General features: G+C 44.7%; 1 pseudogene; it reads right to left on the reverse strand.

The window, feature by feature from the left end:
* Nucleotides 1–1,157: 1,157 nt before the first annotated feature.
* Nucleotides 1,158–1,419, reverse strand: LOC116937286 (selenoprotein W pseudogene; annotated as a pseudogene).
* Between the last annotated feature and the right edge of the window lie 17,197 nt (nt 1,420–18,616).

Below are 18,616 nucleotides of genomic sequence, written 5' to 3' on the forward strand. Positions count from 1 at the left end.
CAACAAAGTCTTGCTTCTGATTCAATGCATTCTATCAAGGTCGCGGGTTTATTGAAGACCAATTTCGAAGTAAAGTCTGCGCGGGAATTAAACGATACAATTGACAACATACCTACCCCCAAGTGAAATTTAAAATCAATAAAAAAACACCAGCTTCTCCTCCCCAGTTGCAACAAAGTGATAGATGTGTATGCAGAGGAGACGATTGACAAGGGTTTAACTCGTTGGTGGTTTGTTCATCGTGGCAGGGTGCTGAGAGCCATCTCCTTTATCCGACGCCGGCTCACGGTGAAACGACCACGAGTCCTGTTAAAGCTGTCACCAAAGGGGGCCACAAAACAAGAGGAAGTTATCACGACAGCAATGTATGAAACAAACCCATTTTTACGACGATTAAGGCAATGGAGAGCAAGAGCAGGCAGTGGTTAAAACAAAAATCTAGAATTTTTTTTTAAAGATTTATGGAGCTGTTAATCAGAACAAAGGATGTGTTTGCATTTTAGTCAACTTTAAAAAAAGAGCAAATGAGACGTTGAAACCAAGTACATTTGTTGGTAATGATTAATAATTTGGATATATATAAACTCCCAGAAAACAAATTGTACGTGCCAATGTAAGATATTATTTTCATATAAAAATATTCACTGAAAAGTTACATTTGCTCTTGTGCCAGTTTAACAAAAGCTGTGTGCACAGCAGTGGACTATTTAACACATGCTGACTGATTTCTTACTATAAATGTGCTAGCTTTGAATCATACATTATTTTAACATCAATACATTTCTTTAGAACCAGCGACACAGACAAGCCTTTACCTCTGTTAAGAAGCAAAGCATGTTTTGATTTAAAGCTTTAGTGACTGCAGGGATTCATATTCTTGGTTCTTTCGGTAAAGTAGAAGGGAAACAATAAAATAATAAAAATATAAAACAATAAAATTCTCACGACGTTTCGACTGCAACACAAGCAATCATCATCATGTGTGAAAACCACAGCAAGAAAATTTCACACCTGATGATTGCTTGTGTTGCAGTCGAAACGTCGTGAGAATTGTATTGTTTCATATTTGTATTATTTTATTGTTTCCCTTCTACGTGGTGACTTTACCGAAAAAACCAAGAATAAGCAAAGCATGCTTCTGCTTCAACACATTCTGGCTACTTTTCGAGGGCTTTCTCCACTCCACTGAAGAAGATCTTTTGTAGCTTCTCATCCGAGTCTACAAACCCATCGCCGTTGGCCTTGGAGTGGAGAAGTTTCCCTCCCACAATCTGCACCTCCAGGAAGCCAGTCTGCGTCGGGGTCCCCTCACCAGTTATCTCTCCAGGGAACTGGGTTGCAAGTTAATCCTTGAGGTGGTGAAACCGACTTCGGTACCCTCAGGCGCCAACAATAAACGATGCGTATTTTGAGCGGCATTGCTGCTGTAGAGGTGGTTGAGGCTGAAACATCTGTTCTGCACCATCACTGAACCGCGTCTTATCTCCCTCGCTCTCTCCCTCTACCCTCTCTACTACCACCACTATCACTACTACTACCACCACTATCACTACTACTACCACCACTAACTACCACTACTACTGCCACCACTATTACTACCACTACTACCGCCACTACTACTACCACTACTACCGCCACTATTACCACTACTACTACTACCACCACTATTACTACTACCACTACTACTGCCACCACTCTTACTACCACTACTACCACCACTATTACTACTATTACTACCACTACTACCACCACTAACTACCACTACCACCACTAACTACTACTACCACCACTCTCACTACTATTACTATCACTACTACCACTACTATCACTACTACCACCACTACTACCACCACTATTACTACCACTACTATGATCACCACTATTACTACCACTACTATGATCACCACTACCACCACTATTACTACCACCACTACTATCACCACTAACTACCACTACTACCACCATTATTACTATCACCATGACTACCACTACTAATACCGCTACTGCTGTTGTATATATAGGTGTTATGAAAATTGATGAAAATAATGAAAATTAAATGAAATTTGAGATTTGCATAATTTATCCGAAATTATGTTAATCAGTGTAATTATGCGCATAAATTATGCTGATTCGAGATATAATCGTATTAATTTATGCGAGTGGGCGTGGTTATGATAATGCAGGTCGTTATGGATTCTAAGGTCGAGCCTCGGTGACGAGGATTGTGTTATGAATTGGAATAACGCAATTAATCGTATGCAGTGACGCAGGCGTTGTGAGCGTGAATGAGAGAGAGTCGATTCGACTCTGCTCTTTAATTCCGTATTATCGTTAAGGATACGATTACTCTCGATTGAACATTATGAATTGTGTGTGTTATGGATTATGTGTGGTGATAGTGTGCTTATGATAGGTCCCCAGGATTCAGATCTCATACGCAGAAAAATATTATGCAGAATTTCAGGAAGAATCACACACAAACCTTCTGCTTTGATCAATTTTATTTTCTAGCTAACTTTAATTTTTGGATAATATGAAAACTCAATCTCGGGATGTTGGAATTTCAACACAGCGTTAACATGATACCATCACGATTGCGTTGTTTCACCTCGATAGCGGCACCTGTGGTTAATTCCCGACGCGTAACGCAATCGATCGGTTGTTGAGAGAGAGATTAAAAACAAGCGAACTATTCTATCAAAACCTTAACCTTATAATATGCAAACTCGTATTCTTGAATGATTACACAACACGGCACTCGGTCTTTGATTCGTATCCAATCCTTAACACATTCTGATATGCGAAATTATTATGCTTGAAATCGTCAGCACAGTACCACGGCGATGTTCGTTCATTGATTCATCAACGATTATGCAATTAAAGCGTTCGACTGAAATAATTATGATTGCCTATCGGTAATTTTTTTTATCCCTCGCCTTCCCTGTGGGTTTATGTGGCGTGAAGCCATGTCGAGCGCCACCAGGATTAGTACACAACACGAGTTTCCGTGCTCGACTGTTGGGGTCATTTGCCTTCTCCGCAGCCAGGTGCAGATTTGCTGACTCCGTACCACGATTCGATGCCTCGATTCGATTCCATGTTTTTGCGTGTGCTGGATTTCCACACATTCCCCGATCCATCATGGATTTTTGTCTCCGTAGCGCGTTTCCCTGGCATTTTCACAGTACTCTCACGCAATTTTGCGACACAATTGATCGCTTTTCCATTTACCAAACAAGCATGTTTCTCCTCCCGATCCTGTTGGTTATCATTTCCTGTTGGATCACACTTAATGGTTATTTTTCCCTGTTCAATAGGTGTGTTCACCACGGGAGCGACTCTCGCGTTCTCCACCAGATTATCAGAGCGGATGCATGACGCATTTAGTTTTCCACAATCATGGTTCCCCTCCTGGTTCTGTTGGTAACCTCCAACCTGCTTGATTTTTTCAAAGGGCTGTGATTTTTTTTTCAGATCAGCGGACACCTCTTTCCCTGTCATTTTCCTCTCAACCAGTGTGAGCGATTTATCACGTGCCCATGTCACCCTCTTTGTTACAGCCAAGCCATGTGTGCCCCTTCTGTATCGTGGAATGGGGAATCGGCATGATTCTGCTCTTGGCCTATACACGCCGTGATTCTCGCGATTATGTGTCTTTGTGTGTCATGGCCGCCCATTCTCTATGTGCCACTGTCGACCGTAATTGTTATCTCGCCATCTGTGTGGGTAATTTTGGCCGGCTGTGTGCCGCTGCATTGGGTGAAGATATGGTCCTGCTCTTTGCTTCCACCCGTGGCGATTGTCGCAAATACCCGTCTCTGCACGCTGCGAACGCTCCTGGCCTGTGTGCCGTGGAATTGGGAACTGGTCTGACTTTGCTCGTGGTCTCCACGCGTTGCGATTCTCGCAAATACGCGTCCCTACATGCTGCGATCGCTCCTGGTCTGTGTGCCGTGGAATTGGGCACTGGTCTGACTTTGCTCGTGGTCTCTACACGTTGCGATTGTCGCAAATACGCGTCCCTGCACGCTGCGATCGCTCTCGGTCTGCATGCCATTGTCTCGTGTAATTGTTATCTGACCACCCGTGTATGTAATTATGTTGGTAATCCGTGGGTGCTTTTTGTTTTCTGCACTGTGGGCCTGCGTGCATCAAATGCCTCACATGTTTTTTATTTTCCTCTGATAGGCTGGTTACCTTGCCCCATTCTCTGTGTGCTGTGGAATCATTGTTTTTAGCCCGGTACTGCCAAGCCATGTGTGCCCGATCCACTATGTGGTCTAAGGAGGCTGTCTCTGGACTCAAGACCATTCCCACAATTTCTGTAATCTCTGGACTCAAAGATCCAAAAAACATAATTTTGAACCTTTTGTCACCTTCGTGATACTGATCCACATCACCTGCGTAGTACGCTCTTTTAAATCGCATGAGGTAATCCCGAGGATCCTCGTCTGCACACTGGGTCATAGATTTTGCAGCATTAAATCCCTCAGACAGTGTTATTTTACTGGCAAATAAGGAAAAGAATATGTATACGATTTACCCTGTTGGCGTCTCCGTGTCTACTCTCTTGGTGTTCTGACCTCGGAGGGACCTTTCCTAAGGGGCCCATCAAACTCTTGTTCATCTGGAGATTTTCGCCGATAGCTGTTACATCCTCGCCTTGAGAGTTTTATTATTTCTTTATATATATGGCCTGTTTATGGCCGACATCTGGTTTTTCGTGTTTCTGGCTTACGGGTTTTATTTATTAAAAAATATATATTGTTTGTCACGAAAGAAAGGAAAAAGAAATCTAGGTGTATGCATCCGTAAATATTCTTATGGATATTAATTGTGGAAAAAGGGCCGTATACAACACTGCAGGAATTAACATTCTTAGTTCTTTCGGTAAAGTCACGTAGATAGAAAGTTAAATAAAAATAGCAATAAAATAAATGAATAATTCCAAATAAAGCAAAAAAACTCACATCGTTTTGATCGCAACACAAGTGGTCTTTATTAAATGTAATTGTATTATCAATTATTGTTATTTTCTATCTACGTAACTTTACCGAAATCAACAAGAATACGTGTGTCAATGTCTATCGGTCAAAGACGCTAAACGGAGTGACGCGCAAACTCCAAATATACAGGAGGCGTCAGGGTCGGGATCGAACCCACGACTTCCTGTATACCAGGTGAGGTAGTTAACATCTCATCACCGAGAGAGACAAGCAAACTCCAGTTAGCCACGGATATGTTCGTTTATCCTCGATTAATTACTTGGTGGAGTGAGGAAGCATTCATGCCAAGCAGATGAAGCTGGCCAGGCGTGATTCTAGACACGCCACCGCCTGTTTACCCAGTGACAGTGTACAGTTTGTGTTTGCAGTAACGTCTATTAACTCTGTTGAACACGGAGGTTATATCATAACAATAGTTTACTTTTGTTTTCCTCTGGAACTCTTTGTAAGAATGGAAACAGGAAGTTAACACAGCACACACATTCAGCTGAAGTCGGAACTGTTCATCCCAGCATTCAAGGACATCTGAGCCTGGATTCACACCTCTAAGTTGCGATTGAACATTAATTTATGAATTTCTGCACAACACAAATAGTATTATTTTCAACACCCTTTGCTATGTCCGCTGAATTTAGCTCTCATAAATATTCCTTTTGTAGCCAGACAGCCGAAATTGTGTGCTCGGAGTTTTGGGTGAACATTCATTTTGAAGATACGAGGGCTTCCAGGCATATTTATGACCATTTGCCCTCTCATTGTGTGCCATAACAGCCCGTGTGATGAATTTGGGAAACGTTTTTACTACATCATGAATATATGAATATAGACGTGTAAGTCACATGTGACTATATATGCATTCCTCTGTGCCTCGATACTGTCGTGTAGATGGTGTGGATATTATTTTTTTCTGTCTGCAGCTGACGCTTCCTCTGACGCTTCCTCCGCAGAATTGGTCTGATGGAGCAAATGCACTCAGCGCAGCTCGGTATGACAAGTCAACAATGCGACCAGCGTGCATACAGCACGGATCGGACTGGAAATTTGACACGGCACCAGAGAACCCACACAGGAGAGAAACCCTTCAGGTGCACTGTGTGTGGGAAGGCGTTTGCATGGCCATCAGTTCTTCAGACCCACCAGAGAACACACACAGGAGAGAAACCCTTCAAGTGCACTGTGTGTAGGAAGGCATTTTCACTGTCATCTGTTCTTAAAAAACACCAGAGAATACACACAGGAGAGAAACCCTTCAAATGCACTCTGTGCGGGAAGGCATTTTCACAGTCATCAAATCTTCAAGTACACCAGAGAACACACACGGGAGAGAAACCCTTCAAGTGCAGTGTGTGTGCGAAGGCATTTTCAGATTTATCTACTCTTAAAAAACACCAGAGAACACACACAGGAGAGAAACCCTTCAAGTGCAGTGTGTGCGTGAAGGCATTTGCACAGTCATCTGATCTTGTAAAACACCAGAGAACACACACAGGAGAGAAACCCTTCAGGTGCAGTGTGTGCGTGAAGGCATTTGCACAGTCATCTGATCTTGTAAAACACCAGAGAACACACACGGGAGAGAAACCCTTCAGGTGCACGATGTGCGGAATGGCGTTTACACAGTCATGTTATCTTGTAACACACCAGAGAACACACACGGGAGAGAAACCTTTCAGGTGCACGATGTGTGGGATGGCGTTTACACAGTCGTATAATCTCGTATTACACCAGAGAACACACACGGGAGAGAAACCCTTCAAGTGCAGTGTTTGTGGGAAGGCATTTTCATGGTCATCTACTCTTAAAAAACACCAGAGAACACACACAGGAGAGAAACCTTTCAGGTGCACTCTGTGCGGGAATGCATTTGCACATTCATCAAATCTTCAAGTACACCAGAGAACACATCAGAAGATGCACAAGGAGTGGAGTTTGAAATCAGCTTGTGAAAGTCAAAGTGCCGCAATGAGCCCATCCCTCATGAAACAAGAACCGGACGAAAATCCCAGCTTGGACACTTTTAAAGGTATCGAGGTGAAATATGAAGAGGTGAAGGTGAAATGTGAAGAAGTGATGAGCGAAGAAGTGAAGGTAAAATGTGAAGTTGAAGATTCAACTCCAAAATGGGACCTTCACATCGTAAAGCAGGAGGAGAATTCTGACTGAGGCAGAGTGAGGCAACTCCCAGCAGTTTGTGGAAGTGGAGGTGTGGGTGGACTTCCTCCTAGACAATACAAAGTCAAGTGGAGACCCGGTAGATGTGTAAGCCAGAGACGATGTCACTACAATAAATGCACCTTTGTAAATAGGCCTTTAATGACAAGAATGTGAAGTTGAACACTTTATGGGCCCGTGGGTTGGGTAGATCTCTAATCAGGAGCAAGAGCTAATAAGCTCCCAAGCATTCACTATGTTATCATAATTGCTTTTACATGGTGCTTGCTTAATCGCCTCAGCAACTCGGAGTTTTGTGTCGTACCTCATCTGAAACACTCGAAGAGCATCCCCAAGTAGCAGCTGCCCCTGTGTGGCGCAAGGTGCTGGCCCAGCACCGGCCTGCATGTGGACAAGAGCCTGTCAGTAGGGGGCGATAATTGATGCGTCATCTCAGTTGTGTAGTTTGTAGGTAATGTTTAGAATTTGCTACATTTTCACTCAGACGCCAGCATGCAATGGCCTACTCATTTTGAATGACACAATAGTATGTTTTACATACACTGTGAAGCAGACTATGCAACTTTTTTGTAAAAGCTTCTTGATAATACGATGTAACGTGATGCAGTATATTTCACTGCAGTAATCTAATTTTGTTAATATGCCTGTCAATAATTTAGAATGTATACTTGTCTGGTTTTGTGCATACTTGTAACATTTGATCTGTAAGGGTCAAACATTGAATAAGTGATGTTGGGACAAAGTGTGTGTGTGTTTGAAAGTAACCTGTATAGAGAACTCAGGGGAGACCCGTTGTTCTTGTGATACAGGTCAAACGGTGTTTTTGTGTTCCACGAAGAATCTGGAGCAACTCATTGTCTTTTTAAATAGGTAGCACACTCGGATCATTCATCAGTTACAAGGCATACCACTTAAAAGTTACACGTATAGGAGGAGGTACATTCTCTACAACACGAATTATAGTTTTGTCTTACGTGTTGAGGCCACGTGATGTGTCGAAGGCTCTCTGCCAGCTCACAGGACAGACCCAAGTTGCCATGTGCTCAATAAGATGACTGACAGAGGCACCACTGCACCGACTTGGTGTGGCTGACGCTCCGCTCGTTGTCGTGAGCGTCGCTCATCCGCCCTCCATTGTTACTGGAGGGCGACTGCCTCCAACTGCCCAGCAGCGTGCTTCACGAGCCGCCTCCACAGAGGCCGATCTTGACACCGCTGGTACCGGTCATCGGCAAGCCCACTCAGCTCCACATCCTTCTGTACAGCATCAGTCCATACATCTTTAAGAGGGTTATCGAAATGCCATGCTACAGACAGATGGGTAGATATGAACGAACAGAGCTAATGCATTAACATCTCAACCTTGGTTGAAAAGCATTAAAAAGGAATGTCTTATTTGACCTGAACTGCAAATTGTTTGATTTTAGTTAAGGACAATAAAAAACTAATACAGAGATCGTGCACTGACATCAGTCTGGGTTAGCATGTGAGAGGACCTCCTGTAATACTATGATCTTACCAGATACGGAGACAAATTGGCATTAATGCAGATTTCAGGCTATGCGGATGGCTTTGAACCCAATGCACCCTTCAATGGTAATGCACATAAAGATCCCCCGTACAGCCTTCAACAGACTGCTGGGGCAAGTGCTGATGGTGAGCTATAAACGCCGGCACGCACGGCACTCGAGGGGGAGGGTGGCCAACACCGCACCGGTCCGCCTTTGTCTCCCCTGATATTTACACACCACACTAGGAAGTCATTCAAGACTACATCGATGTAGAGATCTGCCACTGTTGTGTGTCATGAGCAGGAATCCAATTTGGGTCACCGGGTTACGGAGTGCAGTGCGATAGCCACTAAATTACCACTCCCCACTCGTACACAACAACAAGAACAAAGATCCCCGGTAGAGCATTAACAGACTCTAGGGGCAAGTGCTGTTAGCGAGCACCTATGAAGGCTGGCACGGCACACGAGGGGGGTGGGTAGCCAGCACCGTGCCCGGCCGCCTTTGTCTCCCGAGTGGCGATGCTCACGTCACACTGGGTACTCATCTTTAGGCCGAGTCGACCTAGGGAAGGCCCAGGACCGGTTCAGATAATCGTCATTGGCGGTGTTGGTCGTGAGCGGGAAACGAACCCGGGTCTCCGGGTTCATAGCGCAGCGTAGCGCTAACCGCTGCCCTACCGCTCGTACAAAGATACGTTTAAACACGTGCATGCAAATACACATTCTGTTTGACTAACACTTCTTTCAAACCGTACGTAGCCAAACATTTCCGTTGTAGAGTTTCTGGATAATGTTTGGAATTAACACAATTTTGACCGTGACACCAACATGCAATGTGCGTTCTGAGTGACACAATACTCTGTTTTACATCCGCTGTGAAGCAGAACAGCGCATATTGTGGTGAATGTTACTGGGGTAGCCAGATGTGCCTGTCGGATTTGAACTTTGAACCTCTGCAACAAATAGAGAATGCGCTACCATATTCCTGGTTCTTCCGGTAAAGTCACGTAGATAGAAAACAAAAAATAAACAAAATAAAAGATGAAAAAATGTGATACAAATAACAAATAAAAATAATACATTTAAAAAAATTAATTGATGATAAGATGCCATGGGTCTACTGACTCAGATGACTGGCCAATGCACCGCCTTTGCCCTCCACTACACACACACAGTGTGTGTGTATGTACAGACACACACACAGTGTGTAAGTACACACACAGTGTGTACGTACACACACACAGTGTATACACAATAATGTCCACGTTGTTGCTGAGCTCACGCACCCAAGGGAGGGGGCAATGGAAAATGAAGCTAAATCAACTTAAACTCCATCCCTGCTCTGTGACGTCACCACTCAGCATGACCTCATCGGCATGAAGTGCCAGCGGGAGGTGTACCTCGCTAGTGACGTCATGTCACCAAGGTATTCACACTCCCCCAACCCCGTCCACAGCGCTTTTGAGCGTGACGTCACTCCGCTTGGGTCACTGCCGATATCAATACAGTGGCAATCCTTATTTGGGCAAAGCTACTCCCAGTGACTGGCGGTTCATTAACATAATGTGTCCGTTGAAGCCGTCGAGAGTTTATTGCGACGGGTTCAGCAGCCACGCCCCATCCCTCGACATATGGGCCGGGCTCATTTACATAATTTATTCAGTTACGGAGCTGCTCATGGGAGGGGCGTGTCTCTTACCCTGAAAGTGACGTCATGTTACCTGCTACCGCGTGACGTCGCGAGGTAACAGGAGGCTGCCGATCCGCGCTTGCACTGAAATCCGAGGTGAGAAATTCTCATGGTGGTGGTGGTGATGGTTGTGGTGGTGGTTGTTGTTGTTTACCAAGGTAGAGCCTCTCTCTCTCAGGGATGTCAGTTGAGTAGCAGCGAGCATGGGAATCGATGTCCAGGTTGGAACTTTACAACGCGGGTCCTAGCCACGCGGGGCCTTGCCTCCTGCCCTCGCCTGATTGCATTCACTTTAATGATCTCGCTTAAGTTTAATTTGTCTTCACCCGGCTCGCCACTTTGTAACTTTGTTTTATTGTAAATATTCACGCAGTTTTTATTTTTTTCACCAGGCCAAGCCCGCTTGAGCTGCTATACCGCTCTTGTTATCAGAAGCGACCTGCCCACAACAACACAAGTTGAGGCTTTGTCAACGTGTGTGAATGTTTTGACTTAAAACTTTGGTGACTGCAGGAATTAATATTCTTGGTTCTTTCGGTAAAGTCACGTAGATAGAAAATAAAATGAAAATAACCATTTTTCTTTTTTAACTGAAGCAAAACACCCCACAACGTTTCTATGGCAACATTAATGTTGAAGATGCGAGGGCTTACAGGAATATTTATGACATTTGCCCTCTCATTGCGTGCCATGACAGTGCTGTTTGCACAGTCACACACAGTCACTGTAAGATGTTTTTCTTGGTCGTGTTTTTGTTTTGTTGCTTGTGGTTGCACCCGATTCAAGAGCCGAATGGCTCACGGGACTATAACCAAAATAAATAAAACTGAAAATCAAAAACTGAAACTGCATGATGAATTTGGGAAAGTTTTTCACTGCATCTCCAAATAAATATAAAAGGCAAAGTTGTGATTGCGTGTGTCTGTTCAAAATGTTTAGCGTACTTCCCGACATGCAACAAACTGGAAATTTGCCATGTGGGTACTTTCCAGACTGTACACCGTGCAAACATTATACAAATACACTTTTGTTTCTAGGGGGCGGGGGGGAGCTCAATAATGTATAGATTTTTTGCACGGCAAGTGAGCTGTGACGTCAAATCTGTCACGTGACCCTCGCATGTGGAAGCGTCACTCATTGTAGTGTAGCGGTTAGCGTTGTCTGTGTGTGTCTGTGTGTATCTGTGTGTGTCTGTGTGTGTGTCTGTGTGTGTGTAAGCGTAACTCATTGCAGTGTAGCGGTTAGCGTTGTCTGTGTGTGTCTGTGTGTGTGTATCTGTGTGTGTCTGTGTGTATCTGTGTGTGTATCTGTGTGTGTCTGTGTGTATCTGTGTGTGTCTGTCTGTGTGTCTGTGTGTGTGTCTGAGTGTGTGTGTCTGTGTGTGTCTGTGTGTGTGTCTGTGTGTGTCTGTGTGTGTGGAAGCGTAACGCACTATAGTGTATCGGTTAGCGCTACGCTACGCTACGAACCCGGCGACCCGAGTTTGATTCCCGCTCATGGCCACCACCGGCGACGATTATTTGAACTGCTTCTGGGCCTCCCCTAGGTCGACTCAGCCTCAAACGAGTAACTGTTGCGATGTAAACATCGCCACTGGGGAGACAAAGGCGACCCGACGTGGTGGATCCAAGTCGCGGGCGAAGCCGGGTAGTACAGCTAGTTGTGAATATATGAATGAATATAGACGTGTAAGTCACGTGTGACTGTATATATTCATTCCTCCATGGCTCGATACTGACGTGTAGATGGTGTGGATATTCTTATTTTCTGTCTGCAGCTGAGGCTGGTCTGATGGAGCAAAGGCCCTCAGCACAGCAACTCGGTACGACAAGTCAACAATGCGACCAGCGTGCATACAGCACGGATCGGACTGGAAATTTGACACAGCACCAGAGAACTCGCACAGGAGAGAAACCCTTCAAGTGCACTGTGTGTGACAAGGCATTTGCATGGCCATCAGTTCTTGAGACCCACCAGAGAACACACACAAGAGAGAAACCCTTCAAGTGCACTGTGTGTGGGAAGGCATTTTCACAGTCATCTGCTCTTAAAATTCACCAGAGAACACACAGGAGAGAAACCCTTCAAGTGCACTGTGTGTGGGAAGGCATTTTCAGATTCATCTACTCTTAAAACACACCAGAGAACACACACGGGAGAGAAACCCTTCAGGTGCAGTGTGTGTGGGAAGACATTTTCAGATTCATCTACTCTTAAAATGCACCAGAGAACACACACGGGAGAGAAACCCTTCAGGTGCAGTGTGTGTCGGAAGACATTTTCAGGTTCATTTGCTCTTAAAACACACCAGAGAACACACACGGGAGAGAAGCCCTTCAAGTGCTGTGTGTGTGGGAAGGCATTTTCAGATTCATCTCATCTTCAAAGACACCAGAGAACACACACGGGAGAGAAACCCTTCAAGTGCACTGTGTGCGTGAAGACATTTTCAGATTCATTTGCTCTTAAAACACACCAGAGAACACACACGGGAGAGAAACCCTTCAAGTGCAGTGTGTGTGGAAAGTCATTTTCACAGTCATCTGCTCTTAAAAAACACCAGAGAACACACATGGGAGAGAAACCCTTCAAATGCACTGTATGTGGGAAGACATTTTCAGATTCATCTACTCTTAAAACACACCAGAGAACACACATGGGAGAGAAACCCTTCAGGTGCAGTGTGTGTGGGAGGACATTTTCAGATTCATCTACTCTTAAAAAAACACCAGAGAACACACACAGGAGAGAAACCCTTCAAGTGCACTGTGTGTGGGAAGGTATTTGCACAGTCATCTGCTCTTAAAACACACCAGAGAACACACACGGGAGAGAAACCCTTCAAGTGCACTGTGTGTGAGAAGACATTTTCAGATTCATCTGCTCTTAAACCACACCAGAGAACACACACGGGAGAGAAACCCTTCAGGTGCAGTGTGTGTGGGAAAGCATTTTCAGATTCATCTACTCTTAAAAAACACCAGAGAACACACACGGGAGAGAAACCCTTCAGGTGCAGTGTGTGTGGGAAGACATTTTCAGATTCATCTGCTCTTAAAACACACCAGAGAACACACGGGAGAGAAACCCTTCAAGTGCACTGTGTGTGGGAAGGTATTTGCACAGTCATCTGCTCTTAAAACACACCAGAGAACACACACGGGAGAGAAACCCTTCAAGTGCACTGTGTGTGGGAAGACATTTTCAGATTCATCTGCTCTTAAATCACACCAGAGAACACACACGGGATAGAAACCCTTCAGGTGCAGTGTGTGTGGGAAGGCATTTTCACAGTCATCTGCTCTTAAAACACACCAGAGAACACACACGGGAGAGAAACCCTTCAAGTGCAGTGTGTGTGGGAAGACATTTTCAGATTCATTAAATCTTCAAGTACACCAGAGAACACAGAAGCATCAGAAGATCCACAAGGAGTGCAGTCTGAAATCAGCTTGTGAAAGTCAAAGTGCCACAATAAGCCCACCCCTCATGAAACAAGAACCGGGAGAAAATCCCAGCTTGGACACTTTTAAAGTTATCGAGGTGAAATATGAAGAGGTGATGGTGAAGAGGGAAGAAGTGATGGTGAAGAGCGAAGAAGTGAAGGTGAAATGTGAAGAAGTGATGGTGAAGAGCGAAGAAGTGAAGGTGAAATGTGAAGATGAAGATTCAACTCCAAAATTGGACCTTCACATTGATGGAGGCAACGTGAAGCAGGAGGAGAATTCTGACTGTAAGGCAGAGCGAGGCAACTCCCAGCAGTTTGTGGAAGTGGAGGTGTGGGTGGACTTCCTAGACAATCCAAAGACAAGTGGAGACCCGGTAGATGTGTAAGCCAGAGACGATGTCGCTCCAATAGATGCACCTTTGTCACAGGCCTTTAATGACAAGAATGTGAAGTTGAACACTCAGTCCCTAGGTTCAACCTGCAGAGTAAGAGCGAGCGGCCAGTCTTTGTGAACCTGTGGGTTGGGTAGATCTCTAACCAGGAGCGAGAGCCAATAAGCTCCCAAGCATTCACTATGTTATCAATTGCATTTATATGGTGCCTGCTTAATCGCCCCTACGTGACTTTACCGAAAGAACCAAGGAGTATGGATCCCTGCAGTCACAAACTTCAAATCAAGATTGCCTCAGCAACTCAAAGTTTTGTATCCCGTTTCAGACACTCGAAGAGCATCCCCAGGTAGCAGCTGCCCCTGTGTGGCACAAGGTGGTGGCCCTGCACCGGCCTGCATGTGAACAAGAGCCTGTCAGTAGGGGGCGATGGTTGATGTGGCATCTTAGTTGTGGAGTTTGTAGGTAATGTTTCGATTTAAAGCTTTCGTGACTGCAGGGATTCATCTTCTTGGTTTTTTCGGTAAAGTCACGTAGAAGGGAAATAAGATAATAAAAATGAAACATAAATAAAATTCTCACGACGTTTCGGCTGCTTGCGAACGTCGTGAGAATTTTATTTTATTGGTTGATTATTTCCCTTCTACGTTACTTTGTAGGTAATGTTTAGAATTTTATCAATTTTGACCGAGATGTCAGCATGCAAATGACAATAGTACGTTGTACATAGACTTTTAAGTAGATGGCGCGATGTAACCTGATGCAGTCTATTTCACTGCAGTAATTAAATTTTGTTAAAATGCCTGTCAATAATTTAGAATGAATATTTGTCTGATTGTGCGTGTGCATGTAACATTTTGTCTGAGGGTCAAACATTGAATAAGTGATGTTAGGACAAAGTGTGTGTGTGTGTCTGTTTGGAAGTAACCTGTACAGAGAACTCAGGTGAGACCCGTTGTTCTTGTGATACGGGTCAAAGGGTACTTTTGTGTTTCACGAAGCATCGGCCTCTGGAGCAACTCATCGTCTTTGAAATGAGGTCGCACGCTCGGATCATTCATCAGTTACAAGGCATACCACTTGAAAGTTACACGTATAGGAGGAGGTACATTCTCTACAACACGAATTGTAGTTTTGTCTTACGTGTTGACGTAGATTTTGTCTAACTGGGACTAGAAATGCACCTTGCTGATTGACGTCTGGATGTTCGTTACCTATCGGTTGAAGCAAACCCCACTGCTGTTGTTGAGACGCTGTGCACCAATAAGGGTCCAACACATTGACGGCCTTCAGGCCAGGAAAGTCACAACATTTACGGCACACGAAGGACGCATTCACGCAAGTACCCCATGCTCCGTTTTGAAGTTTTAAAATGAAACATCTTTGAATTGTGTTATGTTTTGAATTGGATGATTTTACTTCTTCATTAAATGCTTGGATCAATTTACATCTGGAAGACTTCATTGAAAAGGGCATTTCGTGTTAATTTTCTCTCTTCGTTAAGTAGATGGCCTTGCCGGGGGTTCGGTTCGATGCGGACTTTCAACTGTTTGGGACCGCGGGATCGAGATAAGGCGACACGGAGCTGGCCGTGCGAGAAGACCGCCGTCTGCAGATCGATTCCAACGTAATCGAACGTCTGTCCCTGCGCCTCCGTCGTCCATGCAGGGGGTGCGTAGGTTTGCAGCGCCCCCTGCATGAAAACAACGGAAAGTGCAGCGCTCATCACATAGATAAAGTTGTGCGCTTATATTTAAAATGTTATTCTTTTATAAGGTGATGTTGAAATCGAAAAGTGTTTAGCCAGTTGATGATTTCAATCAGATTGATTCATTTATTATGCACTACATATCTGATCTTTTGTGGTCCTGTTGAGCTAAAGTTGGAAAATGTCCGTGACTATAACTTCGCTCAATATTGTAAACGTGTTTCTATTATTTAGTTATTGTTGAATACAAACTGCTTCAGATAATGTGTTTCAAGATGTACTTGAATGGCACGTGTTCATTAAAGGTCCTTGCAATTCAAATACAGGTGTGTTGTTGGTGGTTGTGTTGCCAGACGATAACATTGTGAGGAGCAATGCCTGAATCCTTACCCTTGGGGTTCCTCTAGAAATGGCAAAAAGCCACTGAGAGTGGCCACGTGGAGGAGTGGCTGCTACTCTGTACAGAGCTGGACCGGTACCGCCTGGATCTCTGTGGCATTCAGGAGATCCAGTGGACTGGCTCTGACTCCAATCATGAGGGGTGCAGAGTCCTCCACTCGGGGCAGGAGATTGCCAAACAACAAGGAGTGGCTCTTATTCTGAAAAAAAGAATGAAGGCGGCGTGGGAAGGTGGCGGCGAGGTGTGGGAAGCTGTAAGCCCCAGGCTACTTTGGGCTCGCCTCCCCATCAACAGGAGGCAGAGAATGGTGGTGGTGGTGGCCGCTTACGCCCCCACCGAAGATGAACATCAGTGGAGGGATGCAGGCAAGCCCGAGGATTCAGATTCCTTCTATGACCTCCTGTCACAGGTGTTAGCTAAAAGTGGCCCCTCGGGATAGAGTCATCCTGTTGGGTGACTTCAATGCCCGAGTTGGTGATGATGCTGGCACCTGGTCTGGAGCGATTGGAAGGCATGGGCCAGATCAACTCAATAACAACGGTAGGAGGCTGTTAGACGTCTGTGCAGCCTATGGGCTTGTCATTGCCAACACGCTGATCTGGCATCTGTGCATCCAGACAACATCGTGGATTCACGTTGGGTCCAAGCAAGAACATCCGCTGGACTATATAGCAGTGACCCAGCGAATGCAGGCCCATGTCCTTGACACCATAACCTACAGTGCTGCTGACCTCACTGACCATTAGCTTTTCATATGTAAGATCTGTGGGCTGGGTAAATCTGTGAGCAGGAGCGAGAGACAATTAAGCTCCCAAGCGTTCACTACGTTATAAACAACATATTTGCACTCATAAGTCGCTTGCCTAATTACCTCAGCAACTCGGTGTTTCGTATCGAATCTCATCTCAAACAATCGAAGGGCGCCCCCTAAGTGGCAGCTGCCCCTGCGTGGCACAAGGTGGCCCTCCACCGGCCTGCACGTGGACATGAGTCTGTCGGTAGGGGGCGATCATTGACACGTCATCTACGTGGAGTTTCCGGATAATGTTTGGAATTACCACAATTTTGACCGTGACACCAACATGCAATGTGCGTTGTGAGTGACACAGTGGTTTGTTTTACATCTGCCGTGAAGCAGAACAGCGCATATTGTGGTGAATGTTACTGGGGTAGCCAGGTGTGCCTGTCGAATTTGAACTTTGAACCTCTGCAACAAATAGAGAATGCGCTACCATATTCCTGGTTCTTTCGGTAAAGTCACGTAGATAGAAAAAAAATAAACAAAATAAAAGATTTAAAAAATAAAAAAAATTAATATAAATAACAAGTAAAAATAATAAATTAAAAAAAAAATTGATGAGAAGATGCCATGGGTCTACTGACTCAGATGACTGGCGAATGCACCGCCTTTGCCCCCCACTACACACACACACTGTGTACGTACGTACACACACAGTGTGTACGTGTGTACACACTGTGTACGTATACACAGTGTGTACACACACTGTATACACACACACTGCATACACAATAATGTCCACGTTGTTGTTGCTGAGTTCACGCACCCAAGGGAGGGGGCAATGGAAAATGAATCTAAATCAACTTAAACTCCATCCCCTTTCTGTGACGTCACCACTCAGCATGACCTCATCGGCATGAAGTGCCAGCGGGAGGTGTACCTCGATAGTGACGTCATGTCACCAAGGTATTCACACTCTCCCAACCCCATCCACGGCGCTCTTGAGCGTGACGTCACCTCCGCTTGGGTCACTGCCGATATCAATCCAATGGCAATCCTTATTTGGGCAAAGCTACGCCCAGTGACTGGCGGTTCATTAACATAATGTATTCGTTGAAGCCATCGAGAGTTTATTGTGACGGGTTCAGCAGCCACGCCCCATCCCTCGACATATGGCCCAGAAACATTAACATCATTTATTCATATGCTTAGTTTTTTCGGTAAAGTCACGTTGAAGAGAAACAACAAAATAATAAAATATATATCAAACAAGAAAAAATTCTCACGACGTTTCGACCATAACTCAAACGGGCATCTTCAGGTGTGTTGGTTTGCATGAATTTATTTTTAACCGTGTATTTATTTATTTATAAAAAACGTTAGCGCCACGCGCAGCGATTTGGCAGTTTGCCCAGGACTAGTCCATCTATATTTTTTTAAAAGAGGAGGGGGGAGACGAATTTTTTTTTATAATGTATGCTGTCTGAAAGCCACTGTAAGCGTGAACAATCAATTAAGAACTGAAATGGTTTATCAAATCTTTCCAATGAT

This window comes from Petromyzon marinus, unplaced genomic scaffold (assembly GCF_048934315.1).
Source record: "Petromyzon marinus isolate PM22_M1 ecotype Great Lakes invasive population unplaced genomic scaffold, UKy_Petmar_22M1.pri1.0 PM_G_Scaffold_15, whole genome shotgun sequence".
NCBI classification, from domain to species: Eukaryota; Metazoa; Chordata; class Hyperoartia; order Petromyzontiformes; family Petromyzontidae; genus Petromyzon; species Petromyzon marinus.